Below are 24,782 nucleotides of genomic sequence, written 5' to 3' on the forward strand. Positions count from 1 at the left end.
GGCGCCAGCACCTGCGCCTCACACCCAGCGGCAGTTTTCATTTCGGTTTCGTCTTACAGCTCCTTCCCACGGTGACACCCCGCAAGTCCAGAACTCGCTTACCAGAACGGTGCAAGCTGCTGTGTTTTCTCGCCTCGGTCTGCATCGTCGAGTACCAGTAAATTGAAGAATGCAACGCTCGTTACGTACACGACGTCGCACTGTGCCCCTGCTCTTGCTTCATCTACATCTAAATCTACATCTACATACATACTCCGCAGTCCACCATACGGTGCGTGGCGGAGGGTACCTAGAACCACAACTAGCATCTTCTCTCCCTGTTCCATTCCCAAACAGAACGAGGGAAAAATGACTGCCTATATGCCTCCGAACGAGCCCTAATCTCTCTTATCTTATCTTTGTGGTCTTCCCGCGAAATATAAGTTGGTGGCAGTAAAACTGTGCGGCAGTCAGCCTCAAATGCTGGTTCTCTAAATTTCCTCAGTAGCGATTCACGAAAAGAAAGCCTCCTTTCCTCCAGAGACTCCCACCCGAGTTCCTGAAGCATTTCCGTAACACTCGCGTGATGATCAAACCTGAATTGCTTCTATGTCCTCCCTCAATCCTACCTGATAGGGATCCCAAACTCTCGCGCAGTACTCAAGAATAGATCGTATTAGTGTTTTATAAGCGGTCTCCTTTACAGATGAACCACATCTTCCCAAAATTCTACCAATGAACCGAAGACGACCATCCGCCTTCCCCACAACTGCCATTACATGCTTGTCTCACTTCATATCGCTCTGCAATGTTACGCCCAAATATTTAATCGACGTGACTGTGTCGAGCGCTACACTACTAATGGAGTATTCAAACATTACGGGATACTTCTTCCTGTTCATCTGCATAAATTTACATTTATCTATATTTAGAGTTAGCTGCCATTCTTTACACCAATCACAAATCCTGTCCAAGTCATCTTGTATCCTCCTCCAGTCACTCAACGACGACACCTTCCGGTACACCACAGCATCATCAGCAAACAGCCGCACATTGCTATCCACCCTATCCAACAGATCATTTATGTAGATAGAAAACAACAGCGGACCTACCACACTTCCCTGGGGCACTCCAGATGATGCCCTCACCTCCGATGAACACTCACCATCGAGGACAACGTACTGGGTTCTATTAGTTAAGAAGTCTTCGAGCCACTCACATATTTGGGAACCAATCCCATATGCTCGTACCATAGGTAGGAGTCTGCAGTGAGGCACCGAGTCAAACGCTTTTCGGAAGTCAAGGAATATGGCATCCGTCTGATACCCTTCATCCATGATTCGCAATATATGTGAAGAAAGGGCGAGTTGCGTTTCGCGTTTCTTAGGCAATCATTCTCCGAATCTAGCTCTGTGTATAGTTGGGTAAACAATTTCGCGTGATGTTGAATAGCTAAAAAAGAAAATACAAAATAAGGTTTACCATCAGAATGTTCCAGAGAAATATACCCGGTGTTTCGGCAGGAATAATAAGTGTTTCAGGAGTAATGTAGAGTAAGTCGAATAAAACATTCTATATACGAGTGTCCCATATTCACAGACAGCACTGGTTAAAGAGCTAAGTTTCCATTTCGCGTGTTGGTGCTTGAGCCACTATAGGTTTATTTATAGATCTTCATTTTTGTTTTAATATTGTGAAGTTGTGCTTCAGTTTATATTACTGAATTTTTGAACTAAGACTGCGACCGTGATTTGAAGATTGGTTCTACTGTATCGTTAAACACAGCACACGTATTTACAAATGTTGAGTATCCCGACATGGTATTTGTGTACAGGGCACGGGTATTGTAATGGAATATTGTAGCTGCTTGTAGAGAATAGCGTAGGGGATTTACTAACCGCAGAGTACATCATTCAAGAGTGTTTACTCGTGTTGCCACCAAAGTGTGCCAGATGGGTGCAGTGCCCGACAGCCATTCCTTTGACCGTGCAAATCAGCAGTGTGAATGAAGTACAAGACATTATTCAGTTGACAGAACTTTGTTCTTTGAAAAGAGTAATCAGAATTTCTACACGTATTGGCGTTCCACATTAAAGAATATAGCGGACATCTTGTATACACTAGCTGTATCCTTATCATTTACAGCGGATTCAGTACCTTGAAAACATGAAGGTAGACAGTTAAAATCGGTAGAAAATAGCTGAGTAATCCTATTAATAGTGTTTTCCGATGAAGTCACATTCACTCGTGATTGTATCAGTTCCCTTCTAACTCCCAATGGTGGTCCAACGAACACCCACATCCCTTAACGGAGACAAAATTTTTAAAATCCTTCTCTGTAAAAGTTTGGTATGATATGATAGACACTCAGTTGGTTGGACAGTTGTGTCACTTCGTCGTCTTACAGGCCACCATTATACAGAGTGTCCCAGAAATGTTGCGACAAACCTCTACGGGAGGTAGGTCACATCATAAGGATTGATAATTGCATAGGAACCCATGGCCGCAAACGTTAGGGGTAAGTGGTACAGCGTGTACAGTTGGAGTCATATACGTCTGATACGTCTAGATACCACTCTGACGGGTGAACGTACGTAAGCATCCTGCCTGATCACCTGCATTCATTCTTGACCATTGTGGATTCCGATGGACTTGGGCAATTCCAGCAGGATTATAGGCCATCCCACACGTCCATAATTGCTACAGAGTGGCTCCAGGATCACTCTTCTGTGTTGAAACACTTGCGCTGGCCACCAAAGTCCCCAGACATGAAGTTCACTGAGCATATCTGGGATCCTTGCAACGTGCTGTACAGAAGAGACCTCCACTCCCTCGTGCTCTTACTGATTTATGAACAGCCCTAGAGGACTCGTGGTGTCACTTCCCTCCAGCATTACTTCAGACATTAGTCGAGTCCATGCCACGTCTTGTTGCGGCACTTCTGCCTACTTGCGAGTGCCCTACACGATATTAAGCAGATGTACCAGTTTTTTTGGCTCTTCAATGTGTAATCGGAAACGTTGGGTGGAAATACTACTCTGAGACTAAAATATCTCCACAGGAGTAGAAATTGCGGCTGTTCGCGTCAAACTAATTAGAAGACCAATGAGACCAAAGAACAATTAAAAAGCAGTCCATTATCGATAACATAATTTTTACCTCTGACTCAGTCGAAGACATTGTTTTTACTGTTGATCGCGATCACATCTATGTGGCATGAATTAATTCAGGCTAATTACGAGTCCTGAGGGGCATTATGAAACGCGTCAGAAAGAGCTACCTCCAGAGATGGGACAGCCTCGGAAACTAAAATACTAGGCATTCCAAACGGTATGTCTTGTGGACGATTTAAAGGAAAGAAGTACGTAATATCTGCTGATGACGCTATCTTGGCTTGTCAAACGGGCAGCAGCTCATCTTCCGCGGTGATAAACGACGAAGCAAGCGCGAGGAAGCAAGGCCCGCCGCACGCCACGGTCCCAGAGGTGGGTGGGGCCACCTGTTCTGGCCGCCTTTGAAGTCGCGAACAGCCCCCGGCACAACACCCGATTGCGTCATTTCCGGCGGAGGCGCGCCGCTATCGGAAGAGCCCAGGGCGAAAAGTCAGGGGGGGAAACCGCCGCGGCTGCTCCGAGGGAGGGCGGCGCCAAGCTGCAGACCGCCAACACCTCAACATCCAGTCCAGGCGCTTTAGACCGGCCTCTCCCGTCTGTATCAATATTTTATTGCCGCGCGGTTAAAGGCATCCTGTCACGGATTGCGCCGCATGAGTGCGTGCGTTGTTCTTAGCATAAGTTAGTTTAAGATAGTTTTAGCAGTATGTAAGCTTAGGGGCCGATGGCCTCAGCAGTTTGGTCCCTTAATAATTCACACACATTTGAACCTATCGTTAAGAAAAATAACTAGACTTCCAGTGCTAATTATAGTAACTTCAGTATCGGTCTCAATCACTAATGTCCGCAGCTCGTGGTCTCGGCGTCGCGTTCTCGCTTCCCGAGCACGGGGTCCCAGGTTCGATTCTCGGCGAAGTCAGGGATTTTCACCTGCCTCCAGATGGCCGGGTGTTTGTGTTGTCCTCATCATTTCATCATCATTCATGAAAGTGGCGAGATTGGAGTGAGCATTTTGGCCTTTGTACGGTCGCTGATAACCGCGCAGTTGAGCGCCCCACAAACCAAACATCATCATCAATCACTTACGAGTTCCTTCTTACCGTTAGTGTTTCTCTCCTCTATTCCTCGATGTTCGGAGGATCAGGTTCTCGTTTGCGTTTTCAAAGAATTAATCGATAATTTTGCTGTGTAAGCCGAGTATCAGTTATTTACGGATCTACGCTTAATTCTGAGCAATATATTCTTTGTGCTCTGAGGTTGCTACCATGTTGAATGTTGAACAAAAGCGTCACAGAGACGCAAATGTCTCAGGCTATTCCAAGTCTCGGACAGACAACTGCCCAGCCTGTCCAGTACCTCTCTAACAACAAGTATGCAAGTCTAACGTCAGAGGGCAACTCTCAACAAACTCTGTACTTATCACAATTGCGAAATAGGTGGATGGCGAAGCAAAATACATTACTGTATTTTGTAAAACTTACCTTCAATCGTGTTACGTTCTGCGTGTGTAAATTTCACAACCCTTTTACCTCCAAAATGTCAATCAGTAACTTTGCAAAGCGAAAATCACGTATTAATTTAAACAGGCAGCACTTTCCTAAAGTTCTATAAAATGATTCTGATTTGATCACTAACCAGTCCTGATTCTCAGGCCATCGTCAACTGACAATTGAATGTCGCAACTAAAAATAAAATAAAATAAAGTACGACCTACACTGATGTTACTGACATGGGCCGCGCGGGGTAGCCGAGCGGTCTTAGGCGCCTTGTCACGGTCCGCGCGGCTCCCACCGTCGGAGGTTCGAGTCATCCCTCGGGCATGGGTGTGTGTGTGTGTGTGTGTGTGTGTGTGTGTGTGTTCTCCTTAGCGCAAGTTAGCTTAAGTTAGATTAAGTAGTGTGTAAGTTTAGGGGCCGATTAGTTCAGCAGTTTGGAAATTTGTGGTAAGGTCTTCCGGGACCAAATTTTTTACTGACATGGATACGGAACGTACATAAAATTGTGAAGTACAGAGAATTTACTAACACAAATATTACTTTTTAAGTAATGCAGAAATCTTTAAACATAACAGAAGATAGAAAATAACGTTAAATATACTATTACAATGTAATGATCTCCACATAATGTAAAAGGATTATTTTTCAGTTTTTTCTTAAATGCAACAATTTCTCTGTAGAATATATATGTAAGTCGCGCGTGTTATTACTGCGGTTACGACTTTTGGTTGTCACACGTCGATGACACGAGAAACCGAAAGCCGAATGAAGGTTCAAATGGCTCTGAGCACTATGGGACTCAACATCTTAGGTCATAAGTCCCCTAGAACCTAGAACTACTTAAACCAAACTAACCTAAGGACATCACACACACCCATGCCCGAAGCAGGATTCGAACCTGCGACCGTAGCAGTCCCGCGGTTCCGGACTGCAGCGCCAGAACCGCACGGCCACCGCGGCCGGCAAAAGCCGAATGGTGATGAAGTAACACTTTGCAGACTAATAAATGAAAAGCACTAGCTTGCTTTTGTTCTACAATATTACTTTTATTGTTAACCGGTTTTCGGCTTACAAGGCCATCTTCAGACATTTCCTCAGTATTTGCAGACTATCAGGAAAGTGTTTCCTATTTAATATTATTGTCATATTTCCTCAAGTACGGAAGGTAAATTCAGTTAATAAAGGTAATAGAAACCACATTGATAGGGTTAATACGAGGGCGTGCTGAAAAGTAGTACCTCCGAATTTTTTGTGTGAAAACTCTTAATGATTTGTAAACAAAACAAACGCTGCTAGGATCCTACATCTTTGTTCGCCATATCTACATATCTGCAGCCCTCTGCCGTTAGAGGGCACCGAATTGGAGGGTGTAAGACGACAGTGTGTAACGTAACTCTGTCGGTGTGTGGAAAGCAGCGTGCTGTAATTGAGTTTCAAATTCGAAGAGTTCTTCCACCAATGGAACAGCTGGTCCTTCAGGGCCAATGCCAGCCAACACACGAAATGCTGTGACGTCTGCAGCAGTCCGACGCTTTGAGTTCCCCCGTCATCCATCATCCTCTACACAGTCCCGAGGTGGCCCCATCAGACTGTCATCTGTTTCCAAAACTCAAAGAACAACTTCGAGGTCTTCTGTTTGGTAGAGACGGAGCTGTGCAACCAGAGGTGAGGTTGTGGCTCCGTCGACAGAGTCAAACATACTACAGTGACGGTATCAGTAAATTGATCTCTCGTGGGAAAGATCTGTTCGTCGCCAAAGTGAGAAATAAATGTGTAGAGGTTAAGAATAAAGATGTAGAATGCTAATAACGTTTGTTATATTTAAAAGGTTTAGTTTTCGCATAGAAAACAGGGAGACATTTTTTTCAGCGCATCCTTCTATTGCTGCTATGTCAGTCATTCAGTTCCCTTTTGGGTATATAACATAGATCTGTAAAGGAAACAAAAGGAAAATCCATGGACAAGAAACAAAAAATCTGAGGTTCGCCGATGACATTGTAATTCTGTCAGAGACAGCAAAGGACTTGGAAGAGCAGTTGAACGGAATGGACAGTGTCTTGAAGGGAGGATATAAGATGAACGTCAACAAAAGCAAAACGAGGATAATGGAATGTAGTCGAATTAAATCGGGTGATGCTGAGGGAATTAGATTAGGAAATGAGACGCTTAAAGTAGTAAATGAGTTTTGTTATTTGGGGAGCAAAATAACTGATGATGGTCGAAGTAGAGAGTATATAAAATGTAGACTAGCAATGGCAAGGAAAGCGTTTTTGAAGAAGAGAAATTTGTTAACATCGAGTATAGACTTAAGTGCCAGGAAATCTTTTCTGAAAGTATTTGTATGGATTGCAGCCATGTATGGAAGTGAAACATGGACGATAAATAATTTGGAAAGGAGGGGATAGAAGCTTTCGAAATGTGGTGCTACAGAAGAATGCTGAAGATTAGATGAGTAGATCACATAACTAATGAGGAGGTATTGAATAGGATTGGGGAGGAGTTTGTGGCACAACTTGACTACAAGAAGGGATCGGTTGGTAGGACATGTTCTGAGGCTTCAAGGGATCACCAATTTAGTATTGGAGGGCAGCGTGGAGGATAAAAATCGTAGAGGGAGACCAAGAGATGAATACGCTAAGCAGATTCAGAAGGACGTAGGCTGCAGTAGGTACTGGGAGATGAAGAAGCTTGCACAGGATAGAGTAGCATGGAGAGCTGCATCAAACCAGTCTCAGGATTGAAGACCACAACAACAACAACAACAGCAACAACAACATAGATCTGAAATTAAAGCTTAGTGTAACTTGTCTCCTAGAATTGATTAGTAGCAATTATTTCAGCGAAGCATTGTATGTTGTATGTTAACCAGGGACCTAGAAACGACGGAGAGGCTCCGCCCCCGCCGCAGCCGCAGTGGTCCGCAACCCCACGACGACTACCGCAGTCCACTTCACCCCTCCGCCGGCTCACACTGAAACACTGAACCCATGGTTATGTGCGGTTCGCCCCCCCCCCCCCCCCCCCGCCCATCCTCCAGGGAATGTCTCACACCAGACGAGTGTATGTTTGCGTGGTAGAGTAATGGTGGTGTACGCGTACGTGGAGAACTTGTTTGCGCAGCAATCGCCGACACAGTGTAGCTCAGAAGGAATAAGGCAGATGGAAAACCGCCTAAACACCATCCACAGACTGGCCGGCTCACCGGATCTCGACAAAAGTCCGCCGGGCGGATTCTTGCCGGGGAACTTCCCGCTTCGGAAAGCTCATCGATGCATCAGTTTCACAGTAAATAGATTTCTCGCGATATTTTCACAGCCTGAACAGACTGATCTAGCTGTAACGTTTAAATAAACAATTTATCATAGATGTAAAGTAACATAATGGCGTATATGTTTCGAACAATGCATTTGGCACTACGAGCTTATGAAAGATGTTCCCTGAATACATTTTAATTCGCACTAATTTAATGATGCTTCTCGTTTTCAATACATGATGTAAAATTAAGATTAAATTCAATAAGTGGTACCAGAGAACGAAACTTACTGTGTTTGTTTACAAACACTAGCGTAAATGTATCTGGAGTGACTGGTATCGAAAGATGTGAAATCTCAAGAAATATAGTGCGTAAATGTATCTGGAGTGACTGGTATCGAAAGATGTGAAATCTCAAGAAATATAGTGCTAAGATTAGAAATATATCCCAGTTTACTACCGGTATTTCAGAGTAAAAAAGTAAAGCTGATGCCGACCGATACTTCTATCAAAATGTTCAAATGTGTGTGAAATCTTATGGAACTTAACTGCTAAGGTCATCAGTCCCTAATCTTACACACTGCTTAACCTAAATTATCCTAAGGACAAACACACACACCCATGCCCGAGGGAGGACTCTAACCTCCGCCGGGACCAGCCGCACAGTCCATGACTGCAGCGCCTCAGACCGCTCGGCTAATCCCGCGCGGCATACTTCTATCGACTGATGTTTTAGTGTTCTCGTAAAAATAGACTGATGGTTCCGAATCACATGTCCAATTGTTATATCTCACGGGTTTCTTTTCTTTATTTATTTATTACGGCATAATACGCTCTACAGCCAAAAAGCTGTTTTGTTTGTAGACACTGGCAGTGGGTGCCAATGTACTTACAATTTACAGTCGTCTTTTTCGGATTTTGAGTGGTTGTCGAAGATGGAGCAAAAGCTTTACAATAATCTTGACACGTGTTGTTGGAGGATGTCGTGCCCGAAAGTTGAACGAATGTACAGAAAAAAAGTTCGATATAGGCACCATGCTAACTACAAGATATTAATTTTACCCAAGAAACGACCGGCCAGCTCAAATTTAAAATCTGTATCTCTTGAATTATGTTTGTTCGTTGGTTTGTTGAAGCGTTGTGTCATGACATATTAGGAAATAAAAGTATGAAGTAAGATACATTCAAGACGATAGATAGTTTATTCTGTCGAGGCGGAGATCGCATTCTGAAGCTTTCACAGAGGAAGCGGGTAGTGCTGGTAAGCAGGAGGGGTGAGCCGGCTCTCGCTTTCACTTCGGTGGCAGTGCCACAGTGTGGGAGAGGCTTGCTGGCATCGTACGAGGTCACTCCAGGTGCAGGAAAGGGTAGAAACCAATGACCCGAGCGACCTCTGTTCGAGGACGAAGTTACGACGAAAAAGTGAAGACTTGGTGAATCGAATGTGTAAAAGACAATAGCGGAGAGATGTAAAGCAATGCTGGTTTGTTGAATTGTGAAGTTACCGCAGGTGCCTAAATTTAATAACGAAAATCGTAAAGATTAAGTAAGTAAATCCCCTCTGTACGAACAGACATTGGTTTCGAAAACAACGATCGTGTGAAACTCAGCTCGCTCTGTTCGTCCACGAGACGCAGAAAGTATTATGTAGAGATGCCCAAGGAGGCGCAGTGTTCATTGGCTTCCGGAAGGCATTCGGTGCAGTTCTGCACTGACGGTTAATGACCAAAATACGAGCGCACAGAATATGAGATCAGCTGTCTGTGTTATATCCTAGCCAGTAATGCCAACCGAACCCGCTGCCAAAAGGTTGGCAGCATCAAAGTCCGGACGCCGTCCGCATAAGCAGCGCCAGCGAGACAGGAAATCGCCGCAAGTCTGCGCGCGCCACCGCTGGCTTCTGGCTTCTTAAGCGCTGGAGTCGCGAGCGCTAGGACAGTTCGGTATTCGCCGCTCAGTTGTATACTCGCCACCGATTTGTGTACTTGCTAGTCCGTTGTGTGTTCATCGCAGCAGAGTTGTTGTTTGTCGTCAGCCGGCGCTGACCTAGCCGCTCCGACTCGAACTAGACAGATTTCTGTAGACACGGAGTTCACTACTGTGTTTCTGTATCTTCGTTAATAAAAATAAGTACGGACTTTTATTTAATCAGAGTGTTTGGGTTTTCATCTTTCTGTTCACTGTTCCAGCGGACCGGTCGGCCCGCTATTAAAAGTGTGGCGGTGACTTCGTAAGCCGTTTCTACAGCGAAGTGTTTGTCGCTACGAACGCCGCCACAAAAGTCTGACTGAACAGTTTCGGTAAAATAGAACAGAATATGTCACTCTCAAGGAAGGGAAATCTTAAGACATATAAATAACATTGGTTATACCCAAGTAAGGTTATAGGACCATTAATTTTCACAATATATATAAATGAGCTAGAAGATACGTTCATGTCGCTTTTCGTGAATAATGCTGTTAAATACGGAGAAGTCGCAATGTTAACAAAATTGTAGTGAAATGCAGAGGATCAATGCTTGATTCAGGGATTCATAGCTACCCCTCAACATAAAAAAAGTGACATACTGCGCATTAGTAGTCACAAAGACCCACTGCTGTGTCATTAAATGATTCCAGCAGAACACTCACTGGAAGCAGTTACTTCCATAGAATATCTAGGATTTGAGGGGGTTCGACCACATAAAATTAATCTCAGGCAAGGCAGATGCCAGATTGAGATTCATAGCAAGAATATTCAGGAACTGTAGTCCATCAACAAAGGTGATAGCGTCCAGTACCCCCCTTCGACCAGCACTTGAATATTGCTCGTCAGTCTGGGATCCGTAACGGATAAGATTATTAAAAGAAATAGAGAAGATCCAAAGAAGAGCAGCACCTTTCGTTATAAGCTCATTTAGTAGCTGCGGAGGATGCGGAACCAAATCCAGTGGCAGACGCTGCAAAAAGAGTCATTATGCATCATGGTGTGGCGTGTCATCAAAGTTTCAAGAGCAGAAGTTCCTAGAAGAGTCGGTCAATATATTGCTCCCTCTTACCTACATCTCGTGCAAAAACTATGAAGATAAAATTAGAAAGACCCGACCCCAAACGGGAGATTACCAGCAATCGTTTTTTCAGCGAAGCTTTCGTGACTGGAAAAGGAATGGGGAGTGGAGGGGGGGGGGGAATAGTGTCAGTGGTGGACAAAGCATCCTCCGCCACACACCATAAGGTGGTTTGCGTAGTGTAGTTGTAGACGTAAGAATGGGAAGACAGTTAGTGACAGAAATCGAACTTCCTGGTTGGACAATTTCAACCGCCTGTAATGTCGCCACTTTTTTTTGTGTGTTACTGTGGAAGCTGTAGGTAGCGGGTAAGCGCAAACTGTCGGCATGCCAGGTACAGCAACAGGCTGTTCATGCACTGCGAGAGAAAGCAGGCCTTACGCCGCCATCCTTGTTGTGCAGTAGAAAGACGTACGGGATGGGCCCAGTGGTTTCTCCGCCAACAGGCCACACAAATGTTGTCTGGAACGAGAGTGAAAGCGGTACGTCGACACAACAAAGGAGCGTCTATCCAGTATATGCGAGGTGCATTCAAGTTCTAAAGCCTCCGATTTTTTTTCTCTGGACTGGAAAGAGATAGAAACATGCGCATTATTTTAAAATGAGGCCGCGTTCATTGTCAATACGTCCCAGAGATGGCAGCACCGTACGGCAGATGGAATTTTACCGCCAGCGGCGAGAATGAGAACTGTTTTAAATACTTAAAATGGCGACGTTTTCCTTACTTGAACAGCGTGCAATCATTCGTTTTCTGAATTTTCGTGGTGTGAAACCAATTGAAATTCGTCGACAGTTGAAGGAGACATGTGGTGATGGAGTTATGGAAAGTGCGTTCGTGGGTGCGACAGTTTAATGAAGGCAGAACATCGTGTGACAACAAACCGAAACAACGTCGGGCTCGCACAAGCCGGTCTGACGACACGATCGAGAAAGTGGAGAGAATTGTTTTGGGGGATCGCCGAATAACTGTTGAACAGATCGCCTCCAGAGTTGACATTTCTGTGGGTTCTGTGCACACAATCCTGCATGACGACCTGAAAATGCGAAAAGTGTCATCCAGGTGGGTGCCACGAATTCTGACGGACGACCACACGGCTGCCCTTGTGGCACGTTGGCGAGCAATGTTGACTCGCAACGACAGCACGAATGGGACTTTCTTTTCGTCGGTTGTGACAATGGATGAGACGTGGATGCCATTTTTCAATCCAGAAACAGAGCGCCAGTCAGCTCAATGGAAGCACACAGATTCACCGCCACCAAAAAAATTTCGGGTAACCGCCAGTGCTGAAAAAATGATGGTGTCCATGTTCTGGGACAGCGAGGGCGTAATCCTTACCCATTGCGTTCCAAAGGGCACTACGGTAACAGGTGCATCCTACAAAAATGTTTTGAAGAACAAATTCCTTCCTGCACTGCAACAAAAACGTCCGGGAAGGGCTGCGCGTGTGCTGTTTCACCAAGACAACGCACCCGCACATCGAGCTAACGTAACGCAACAGTTTCTTCGTGATAACTTTGAAGTGATTCCTCATGCTCCCTACTCACCTGACCTGGCTCCTAGTGACTTTTGGCTTTTTCCAACAATGAAAGACACTCTCCGTGGCCGCACATTCACCAGCCGTGCTGCTATTGCCTCAGCGATTTTCCAGTGGTCAAAACAGACTCCTAAAGAAGCCTTCGCCGCTGCCATGGAATCATGGCGTCAGCGTTATGAAAAATGTGTACGTCTGCAGGGCGCTTACGTCGAGAAGTAACGCCAGTTTCATCGATTTCGGGTGAGTAGTTAATTAGAAAAAACATCGGAGGCCTTAGAACTTGAATGCATCTCGTATAACCGTCGTTTTAGCAGAGACATTCGCAGGCCGGCAAAGCTACTTCCACTAGCCGCACCACGAGTCAGCACCCACCCAGCACCAACGCCTCCTTCTAGGGTTTGGCCTAACTGGGCCAGCGGGCGTCACCATTCCGGGTGCCGGCTGACAACCGGGCAGCGGGGGTGGGGGAAGGGGGGAATGAGTATGTAGTTATATGAGTTATAATAAAGTGCTGAGCTTTCAATATTGTCTCACTGCGCTGCCATCGGCCTGCCACTCTACACGGCACTTCGCCGCCAACCAGTCCTCCACAGAGTGGGCCTTCAGCCTCAGATCCACTTCACGCCTTTCCTGGGAAACAGGTAAGGATAATTACCTTCAGCAGGAACTACCGCTTGAGTGGCTCATACGGGAGGAAAAGGTCGTATACCTGCGGATGAAACTACGAATTGTAGGTCCAAATGTCCAAATGTGTGTGAAATCTTATGGGACTTAACTGCCAAGGTCATCAGTCCCTAAGCTTACACACTACTTAACCTAAATTATCCTAAGCGCAAACACACACACCCATGCCCGAGAGGGGACTCGAACCTCCGCCGGGATCAGCCGCACAGTCCATGACTGCAACGCCCAAGACCGCTCGGCTAATCCCGCGCGGCACGAATTTTAGGGTCTTAGTCATTTTGATACTCGAAATTGATACGTTTGCACATTGATTTGCGATTTCATTGCGATGTGAAGGTTCTCATATTAATGCGACTGGAGAAGCCAGTTGTTGAGTTTGAGATCATGTGGTGCTCCATATCACAAATTCTTCGATTGTGGCTTACTGTATCTAACTGTTATTTGATGAACGTCGATATATTTGTGACTTGATTTTCAGACGATGTTCTTATTTTTGGATGTATCCCGGTGCCAATATTGCAAAGTGCCTAATATGACTATCTGGAATTGTTTCAGAAGCACTTCCCACAATCCCACCGCGAAACTAGATTTCATTATACACTGCACAACAAAACTGATGCGTCACTTTTTCGAAACCCCGTACTTGTCTCCCATTGCGAAGCGTAAGTTTGAAATTTGGTTTAAACGTGCCTACATCCTTCGTTTGTAATGGTGCAAAAGCGTGGCGCCCTGCGAAGTCAGCCTCGGGCTCGGCGACACTTCATACAGCAAGGTGTCGACACGTGAGAAAAGAGGCCACAGCCCAGAGGTTCACTTGAGCTGCAAGCAGGTTTAAGATGTCAGATTGGCACCAAATGTCAACACAGTTCTGTCCGACGCCGTCGTGGACGTATCACACGATGGGGAGGCCGTCACACCTCGTCCCCTTACCCACATTTCACCCTCTGTTATGACGCCCTTGCGGTGGGGGCTAGAACAGCGACACCCAGCGTTCAAATCATGTGGCTTTCTTATGGGTGGCAGAAGAAAGCATTTAAGGCACACGGCTGCATAGAACCGACACACGAAAAAGTCTCAGGTGTGACACAAAGGACGTCGGTAAAAGCAGCCCTTCCGTTGGGGCGTTGATTCCCATACATCTCGCGGACAAAAACGCAGTTCGCAATGCGCAGAGCAACAGGACTACGTTCTTAGCAACATTCGACACTGCTGGCTTCCTCTGGGCGTTTCAACTCTACTCTAAAAACATCGTGGGGCGGCAGCTCCACTGAACGTGATACGACCCCTTTTGAACTGTAGTGCGATCGCAGTTTTTTCTTTGGTATATAGCGTAGAACCACTAATGACGGTTCAAAACCATTGGACGAAATTTTAACATCACAAGCAGCCAAGGGGTTTCAAGTTTTTTCACCCCTCCTGTCTCGCGCCCTCCTGTGGCGTTATCACAGGGGGGTGCAGCATGTGCATCAATAAACAGCAAAGAGTCTTTAAGATCCTCCACTCTGGCAACGCCTCCGGTGTCACCCACGCTCCTTTGTCGAGCACGTAAAAAACCTACTTGTCGGAAAGTTGAATAAGAATTCAGCGTCGCGGCTGGTCTAGCGCCTGAAGGTAGGGAAGCCCTACCTAAGAGGTGTCGAAGGTGTTGCTTACCATTCTGGTGCCAGAGCAGACAACAGGCTGAACTGGTGTCGAAGTTTATGACAGGCATGTTTGGAACGTGCTGAACAAAAGTGCGTGGGTTGCATCGAGGGTGTTGCCGGACTGGATATCTCAGAGAGACTCTTCGCCGTTTTATGCCTCGTGGTCACGCCACGGGAGGGCGCGAAACAGGAGGGCTGAGAAAGAATGAAACCTCTTCGCTGCTTCTCATCACGTTAAAATTTCGTCGAACGGTTTTGAACGGTCCCTAGTGGTTTCGGCCCGTATACCAACGCAAAAATTGCGGTCGCACTAAACTACAAAGGGGTCAGATCACATTCGATGGGGTCGAGGCGGCACGATACCTTTAGAGCAGGCTTGGAACGCCCAGAGAGTGGGAGTGGGAGTGACAGCAGAGCCGAACGTCGTCAGCAGCGCCGTCGCTTTCCTGATCGCACTGCAAACCGTCGTCAGCCACCGCGAAATGTGAGTGAATCAGTGCCTCAGGGGAAGGGTATACTTACAATAAATAATTTTTATGATCTATGTAGGATATGTTAACATGGATTTTGTTTTGACACATTCTGGTATCTTAAATTTTACAGCGTGGAACAGAGCTTGCACAGATGGGAATACATCCATTCGTTATTTAATAATAACCATTCGAGTGAAGAAATCACTGTACAAAATTATTATTGTCCTGCGGTGCCTTTTTCTGTAGAGAAGGAGAAGGAGTTTAGCGGTTCTCCGACGCTGTAAAATGAGGTAAGTAAAAACTAATTTCCGGTTGATTTCGACTATAACGAAATGGCCGCTTGCGCGGTTCAAATGGCTCTGAGCACTATGGGACTTAACTTCAGAGGTCATCAGTCCCCTAGAACTTAGAACTACTTAAACCTAACTAACCTAAGGACATCACACACATCCATGCCCGAGGCAAGATTTGAACCTGCGACCGTAGCTGTCGCGCGGTTCCAGACTGTAACGCCTAGAACCGCTCGGCCACTCCGGCCGGCGCTTGCGCGGTGCGTAAAAATGAAGACTGTAATTCTTACCCTTTTCAAGAGCTTGCAGTCTTTAAGTTTCCGATTTGGCTGTCAAAACGTAAAAGGAATAACAGTTTTCTCCAAGTCAGCTCATCAGAGAAATCCGCTTCCTCCTGTATACCGATCAGAAGCGAGACAGGTATTTTTTTTTCCAGATAGTAGAACTAACGATAATCATGACATATGGCACTAAGAAATAAACAGTTAGTACCTCTCTCGCTAATGTAAATCACTTTTGCGTGTTGTGACTAACGATTCCATCGAGAATCTTCTTCAAATTGCGGGTGAATCTGATTTTCAAAATCGTTAAATTATTTTTCTCTCACGAAGCAGTTAACAACTTTTCTGTCACTGTCAGCAAACTCAAGTCACAGAGATGGAGATTTTGGGGTGCTTTCATTGACGCTGTTTATGCCTCCCCTTAGGCCTTTTCGTGTCGGTTCGGAGCGGCGATGAATCTGAAATGTTTTTCTCTGCCGCCCGAAAGAAAATAGTGTAATTCGTACTCTTCCACCGCAGAGGCGTCATAACGAGGGTCGAAATGCGCGTAAGAGGGGATGCGACAGGTCCACAGCGTCGCTCGACAAAACTGTGGTGAAATGTGGTGCCGGCGTGACACCATAGCTCACCCTGCAGCTCAAATGAACTTCTGGGATGTGTGTGTCGACACCTCGCTGTCTGCAGCGTCGCCGACCCTTAGGCGTCGGCACACGGACCGTGCTGTCGAACGTTAACGTTGAGGTGCCAAGTTCGACGTGCTGCTGAACGCTCAGGGATGATGCGACTTGTGCATACGGTACGTTGGCCCCAACGTCGTATACGCGATCGCAACGCACTCCAGCGGCAATTGTGGGATGCTCGTAAATCACACTGTTTACTCAACAGGCGTAAAATCCCCACGTTAGCTCTATAAAAGCGCACATTTCATTGTTCATATCCTAGTCACGTTGTTCTATATGCAATATACACAAATAAAAACTTCAATATCAATTTACATGTTTTAAGACAAAAAGGAAAGTACCAGGTCCAATCAATAAGGCCACAGGTGTACAGAAGTTCCATTACAAACAGTGGGACACAAATGGTTCAAATGGTTCTGAGCACTATGGGACTTAACATCTATGGTCATCAGTCCCCTAGAACTTAGAACTACTTAAACCTAACTAACCTAAGGACATCACACAACAGCCAGTCATCACGAGGCAGAGAAAATCCCTGACCCCGCCGGGAATCGAACCCGGGAACCCGGGCGTGGGAAGCGAGAACGCTACCGCACGACCACGAGCTGCGGACTGGGACACAAATTTGCAATATTTCTCCACAAGAGATAAACGCTATTTTATCTTCCCTACATTTTAGTAAAACCCTAAAGTCATTCTTAGTTGATCACTGTTCCTACACACTAGCAGAAACTTTACAACATGTAAATCACGAAACTCAAAGGAAAAAGGAACAAAATATCTTTATACAAATAGCGCAAGCTGTCCTGTAGATTAAGCCAAACGAACAAACTCACTCCTCAAAAAAAGGTGAACTTATATTTACATAACATCAAATATTATGGAAAAAAAATATTTAGATTTAGCGAGATGCGAACAGTCATTGATCCTCAATCATCAACGCTACTCACTACGCTACAGTGACAACAGTTTCGTCAGTCCCCTATTATAAGATCTTACCACTTGCTAAAAGCTTTACCCGTAACTATGTTACTAACTGAAATTTAATTATACCGAATTGTACCAAGAAAAATGTGTTTTTCGTGGATCCTCAGTGTGTCGCTACCTTCAAATGGCATACTCTGATAATACGCAAGTTACAATAATTCTTTTGCCACGAATATGATGCCTCTCATTATTTTAATGCAACGAATCACGCAGTTAACAACAGGTTTTCGAATGATTCTCAATTTGCTGGTGCTCAGAAACGACATATATGCCTGTAGGCCTGAACTGAATGCCAAAATGGCGCCTTACAGTTCTGTGCTGAAGGGAGAAGGTGTGCGTGTGACGTAGGTGGCGTTGTGCCATCTCATTGGTCAACGCTCAGACGCACGCTCAGGACATCTGACATGCAAGATATTGCTCTGCACGTACGGAAAGCGTCCCGAACGAGCTATTCCACGCTATGATGTCAGAAACTCGGCACGCTCAACGCTCAACGTTCGGATGCACGGTCCGTGTGCCGACGGCTTAAGCATTCAGTTCAAGCCTACACGTATATATGTCGTTTCTGAGCACCAGCGAATTGAGAATCACTGGAAAACCCGTTGTTAACTGTGTGATTCGGCTGAGGATACACAACGAGATAGGAATCCTATACAGGGTGTTACAAAAAGGTGCGGCCAAACTTTCAGGAAACATTCCTCACACACAAAAAAAGAAAATATGTTATGTGGACATGTGTCCGGAAACGCCGGCCAGAGTGGCCGTGCGGTTCTAGGCGCTACAGTCTGGAACCGAGCGACCGCTACGGTCGCAGGTTCGAATCCTGCCTCGGGCATGGATGTGTGTGATGTCCTTAGGTTAGTTAGGTTTAATTAGTTCTAAGTTCTAGGCGACTGATGACCTCAGAAGTTAAGTCGCATAGTGCTTACTTTCCATGTTAGAGCTCATTTTATTACTTCTCTTCGAATCACATTAATCATGGAATGGAAACATACAGCAACAGAACGTACCAGCGTGACGTCCAACACTTTGTTACAGGAAATGTTCAAAATGTCCTCCGTTAGCGAGGATACATGCATCCACCCTCCGTCGCATGGAATCCCTGGTGCGCTGAGGCAGCCCTGGAGAATGGCGTATTGTATCACAGCCGTCCACATTACGAGCACGAAGAGTCTCTACATTTGGTACCGGGGTTGCGTCGACAAGAGTTTTCAAATGCCCCCATAAATGAAAGTCAAGAGGGTTGAGGTCAGGAGAGCGTGGAGGCCATGGAATTGGTCCGCCTCTACCAATCCATCGGTCACCGAATCTGTTGTTGAGAACTGTTGTTGTACAGCAGCAACTTCTCTGACGCTGACATTAGGTTTATCGTCAACTGCACGAAGAATTGCCTCGTCCATTGAAGGTGCCCTCGTCGTTCTAGGTCTTCCACAGTCGCGAGTCATAGGCTGGAATGTTCCGTACTCCCTAAGACGCCGATCAATTGCTTCGAACGTCTTCCTGTCGGGACACCTTCGTTCTGGAAATCTGTCTCGATACAAACGTATCGCACCAATGCTATTGCCCCGTGCTAATCCATACATCAAATGGGCATCTGCCAACTCCGCATTTGTAAACATTGCACTGACTGCAAAACCACGTTCGTGATGAACACTAACCTGTTGATGCTACGTACTGATGTGCTTGATGCTAGTACTGTAGAGCAATGAGTCGCATGTCAACACAAGCACCGAAGTCAACATTACCTTCCTTCAATTGGGCCAAATGGCGGTTAATCGAGGAAGTGCAGTACATACTGACGAAACTAAAATGAGCTCTAACATGGAAATTAAGCGTTTCCGGACACATGTCCACATAACATCTTTTCTTTATTTGTGTGTGAGGAATGTTTCCTGAAAGTTTGGCCGTACCTTTGTGTAACACCCTGCATACGGAAGAAAAGACAAGGCGTCTTCCGGCTGTACAACTTATTTGTCTCCGGGGATGATGGACAAAATCTCCACAGGTGCATCCATTGTCGGGGACCTCGACGGTGGAGGCACCTTAGGACAAAAGTGGGTGGTAAAAGGAGGGCAGGGCAGTGTTTTCGGAGAATTAATGAGAAACTCAGAGCTTTGTGAGCCGCTACTCGTTTCGAGCAGCACGCGGCATCAAGATGCACTGGCTCTAGGAGAGGCGCGGGCCGCCTGATAACGGCAGTAGTGGAGACGGCAGCCGCTTTGTGCCGGCCCGCGGCTTTCTCGTCTTCCTGTGTGCCGCCGGGCCGCACGCGGGCTCCTAACAGAGCTCAAGTACTTGGAGCGCACTCCACACTGGCGCTGCTTTGTGCCGACTCGACAAAGGAATGCCGGCCGCGCTCCCAGATTACCTGCGGCAACAAGTAATGCGCGTTGCAGGTCACAATGTTTAACATCGCAACGCGAAAATGCCCCCCGTAATGAGTGAACAGAAGTTTCAAAGAGTCCGTCTTCCGTGTGGAGTGAGCCACTTCCTCTGCGCGTATGACAAGGCCTGCATTTTTAATACGGAAACACGGCGGGGCCACGGAGACCGAGACGCCCACCGTCAAAGGCAGGATGAGGCTAATGCGGAAGAGACGGGGCGTTTTCCGGCTGCTCCTTGGGTTGCGCCTTTAATCTCGGATGCCTTGTGATCTGCGACCGCCGAGGTGGAGACGCGCCATTCACCCGTCTGTGACGTCAGACGCGTGGGCGCGGCCGAGCGGCGCCACCAAACAGTGCGAGACGTCGCTCTCGCAGACCTCGACGCTGCCCTCGGGTTAAGGGCGAGACGTCGTAGAATGTGGTCAACTACGTCCGGCAAGTAACACATCCGAGTCTCTGTCTAGGTTCAAATGGCTCTGAGCACTATGGGACTTTACATCTATGGTCATCAGTCCCCTAGAACTTAGAACTACTTAAATCTAACTAACCTAAGGACAGCACACAACACCCAACCATCACGAGGCAGAAAAAAATCCCTGACCCCGCCGGGAATCGAACCCGGGAACCCGGGCGTGGGAAGCGAGAACGCTACCGCACGACCACGAGATGCGGGCCTCTGTCTAGGTGAGCACACCGCAGCTACCTAGTGATGTGCACCGCAAGGTACCTCTGCTACCGCTATCGTGTACCTCCTTTTCGACTACATTCGCGACTGGTGCGTGCGAAGAAGACCGTCGGTACATCCGCTTATGAGCTCCAATGTCTCTGGTTTCTCGCGGTGCCGAGCCGGCCAGAGTGGCCGAGCGGTTCTAGTTCCCCTAGAACTACTTAAACTTAACTAACCTAAGGACATCACACACATCCATGCGCGAGGCAGGATTCGAACCTGCGACCGTAGCGGTCACGCGGTTCCAGACTGGAGCGCCTAGAACCGCACGGCCACACCGGCCGACCACAATTTTAGACGAACAGTTGGTAACAGGTAGGTTTTTTAAATTAAAATACTGAACGTATGTACGTTTAAACATTTTATTTCGGTTGTTCCAATGTGAAAGATGTACCTTTGTGAACTTATCTTTTCTGAGAACGCATGCTGTTACAGCGTTATTACCTGTAAATACCACATTAATGCAATAAATGCTGAAATGAGGTCCGTCAACCTCAGTGCATTTGCCAATACGTGTAACGACATTCCCCTAAACAGCGAGTACTTCGCCTTCCGTAACGTTCGCTCAAGCATTGACAATGCGCTGACGCATGTTGTCGGGCGATGTCGGTGGATCACGATAGTAAATATCCTTCAACTATCCCCACAGAAAGAAATCCGGGGATGTCAGATCCGGTGAGCTATGTGGCGGACATCCATCATGTTGGAAGTACATCGCCATTCTGTCATGCTGTGAAACATCTTGTAGTAACATCGGTAGAACATCACGTAGGAAATCAGCGTACATTGCACCATTTAGCCGGCCGGTGTGGCCGTGCGGTTCTAGGCGCTTCAGTCTGGAACCGCGTGGCCGCTGCGGTCGCAGGTTCGAATCCTGCCTCGGGCATGGATGTGTGTGATGTCCTTAGGTTAGTTAGGTTTAAGTAGTTCTAAGTTCTAGGGGACTGGTGACCACAGATGTTAAGTCCCATAGTGCTCAGAGCCATTTAAGCCAATTGCACCACTTAGATTGCCATTGATAAAATGGGGGCCAATTATCTTTCCTCCCATAATGCCGCACCATACATTAACCCGCCAAGGTCGCTGATGTTCTACTTGTCGCAGCCATCGTGGATTTTCCGCTGTCCAATAGTGCATATTATGCCGGTTTACGTTACCGCTGTTGGTGAACGACGCTTCGTCGCTAAATAGAACGCCTGCAAAAAAAATCTGTCATCGTCCCGTAATTTCTCTTGTTCCCTGTGGCAGAACTGTACACGACGTTCAACGTCGTCGCCATGCAATTCGTGGTGCATAGAAATATGGTACGGGTGCAATCGATGTTGATGTAGCATTCTCAACACCGACATTCTTGATATTCCCGATTCTCGCGCAATTTGTCTGTTACTGATGTGCGGATTAGCCGCGACAGCAGCTAAAACACCTACTTGAGCACCATCATTTGTTGCAGGTTGTGGTTGACGTTTCACACGTGGCTGAACACTTCCTGTTTCCTTAAATAACGTAACTATCCGGTGAACGGTCCGGATACTTGCATGATGTCGTCCAGGATATCGAGCAGCATACACAGCACACGCCCGTTGGACACTTTAATCACAATAGCCATACATCAACACGATAACGACCTCTTCCGCTTTTGGTAAACGGTCCATTTTAACACGGGTAATGTATCACGAAGCAAATACCGTCCACACTGGCGGAATGTTACGTGATACCACGTACTTACACGTTTGTGACTATTACAGCGCTATCTATCACCAAGAGAAAAAAGGGGTCCAACTAAAATATTAATATTTCTTTACGTACTCCACGAATATGTAATAAAAATGGGGGTTCCTATTTTAAAAAACGCAGTTGATATCCGTTTGACCTATGGCAGCGGCATCTAGCGGGCCAACCATAGCACCATCTGGTTTTCCCCCTACAAGCTATACGAGTTTCGTTCTTTGTAGTTTTTTCGTTTGGTGCTTATTTCGTGAGATATTTGGCCCGGTCACTATCCTGTATATACATGGAGAAATGCATCATACACACTGTGCTGTGTTACTTGACATTTATTCACATCCAGTTTCGGTCAGTGAACATCCTCATAATGTAAAAAAATCTGTTGGGACAACTTCACATGACATATATGCTATTTAACCAGAAAAGCATACGTCGTAGCTGACTTGCAAACGTCATAAAAAGACGCTTACCTCCATAAGCAAAAAGAAAACATTGAAAACAAGAGAACACGTAACAGCAGTAAGTGCTCAGCACCACTGCTCAGGCATTGTAGAGACGACCAGCGACCTAGTGTGGAAAAAATGTGATTCAGCCGAAGAGCCGACACGTTTCCATTGATCGACGGTCGAATCCCGATAGTCCCGTGCCCACTGCAATCGTAATTGACGATGTCGTTGGGTAACATGTGAACACGTAGTGGAGCTCCGCTGCGGTTCTCCATGTTCAACAATGTACGAAGAACGGTGTGCACCTTCAATGTGCTCTTTCGGCAGAGATGCCACAGATCAACTTCTGTCCCACTTTAAAGAGCAGACAAGCTGCCGAACCCCACGTTCTGCGTGAAGACTGATGGACTCCCTACCATTTAGCCACAAGTGCTAGTTTCGCTGTCCTCATCCTCTTTCCGTAGATGCTCACGACAATAGCACGTGAACATTCGACAAGCTTCGCCGCTTTCGAGACACTTGTTCACAGGCTCTGCGTGATAATAATTTGCCCTTTGTCAAAGTCGCTTATCTCAATGGATTTTCTCCTTTGCAGCCCATACCTTCGGTAGGGTGATATCCCTTCGGTGTCTGCTCCACTTACATACTTTCGTTACCGCGTCACGTGCCACAACTGCAGCAGACGGCATCCAACGCCGCCGTGGGCAGTGGTCAAAATATGTCGGCTTATCAGTGTAAATGATCTTCCTCTGACTTTAAAGAGGAATTCAAAAACTGTAATTTTTGCTGACGATCCAAATATACTGATAATGGGTCTAAACTCAACCTTAGCAGTCACAGTTCAGATTATAGTTGCACACGCGTTTAAATGGCTCACAGCTATTTAAATCTTAATCTGACAAAGATTCATATTACGCGATTTCAAGCTACCAATAATGACCTGTTAGCAGCGTAAGTAGACCTCAATATTCATTCAGTAAATGGAACACACTGTTAAAAGTTCTTGGTGTACAATTAGATATTAAGTTAGAATAGCATCAACACATAGGTAAAGGAATCAAAAACCTCAGTTCCGTGTCCTTTGCATGCTTTATTGTCTCCATATAAAGACGAGATTGTTCGCTCATTTTACACATTTTCACTCTCCGTCGTCTTATGGAATTATCCTCTGGGGCAGTGTATCCAAAATAAAGAATTTATTCAGCGGGAGAGAGCGGAAAAATATTGTGTAAAATAGATAACCATACACATTGCAGAGGCGTTTTTAAAAATCTTGGAATTCTTACACTCATTTACCAATAAATTTACTCCTTAATGGTTTTTATCGCTGACAACAAAAATCAGTTTGAACTGAAAATGGTTCAAATGGCTCTAAGCGCTATGGAACTTAACATCTGAGGTCATCAGTCCCCTAGAACTTAGAACTACTTAAACCTAACTAACCTAAGGACATCACACACATCCATGCCCGAGGCAGGATTCGAACCTGCGACCGTAGCAGCAGCGCGGTTCCGTACTGAAGCGCCTAGAACCGCTCGGCCACAGATGCCGGCAGTTTCAGTTGATAAGTGATTTCCACAGTTACAATACAGGACACAAAAATAAATTGAGGATTCCAACTAATTCAAAAGAAAATTGAAAACGTACTTCGTTAGCCACTCGTTGTACAAATTAGCTGACTATCCACATTCAAGGAAAATTTGTGGTAAGGTCTTATAGGACCAAACTTTGAGGCCATCGGCCCCTAAGCTTACACACTACTTAATCTAACTCAATCTAACTTACGCTAAGGACAACACACACACACCCTTGCCCGAGGGAGGACTCGAACCTCCGACGGGGGAGTTGCGCGGTCCGTGACAGGGCGCCTTTGACCGCTCGGCTACCTCCGCGCGGCGATTGACACAGTCACGCCGTTTAAATATCTGGGGTAACGTTTGAACACGTTGTGAAATGGAACAAGCATGTATGGAGTGTGGTAGGGAAAGCTAATGGTCGAGTTCGGTTTATTGGGAGAATTCTAGGACAGTGTGGTCCGTCT

The sequence above is a fragment of the Schistocerca cancellata genome, chromosome 3 (genome assembly GCF_023864275.1).
Source record: "Schistocerca cancellata isolate TAMUIC-IGC-003103 chromosome 3, iqSchCanc2.1, whole genome shotgun sequence".
NCBI classification, from domain to species: domain Eukaryota; kingdom Metazoa; phylum Arthropoda; class Insecta; order Orthoptera; family Acrididae; genus Schistocerca; species Schistocerca cancellata.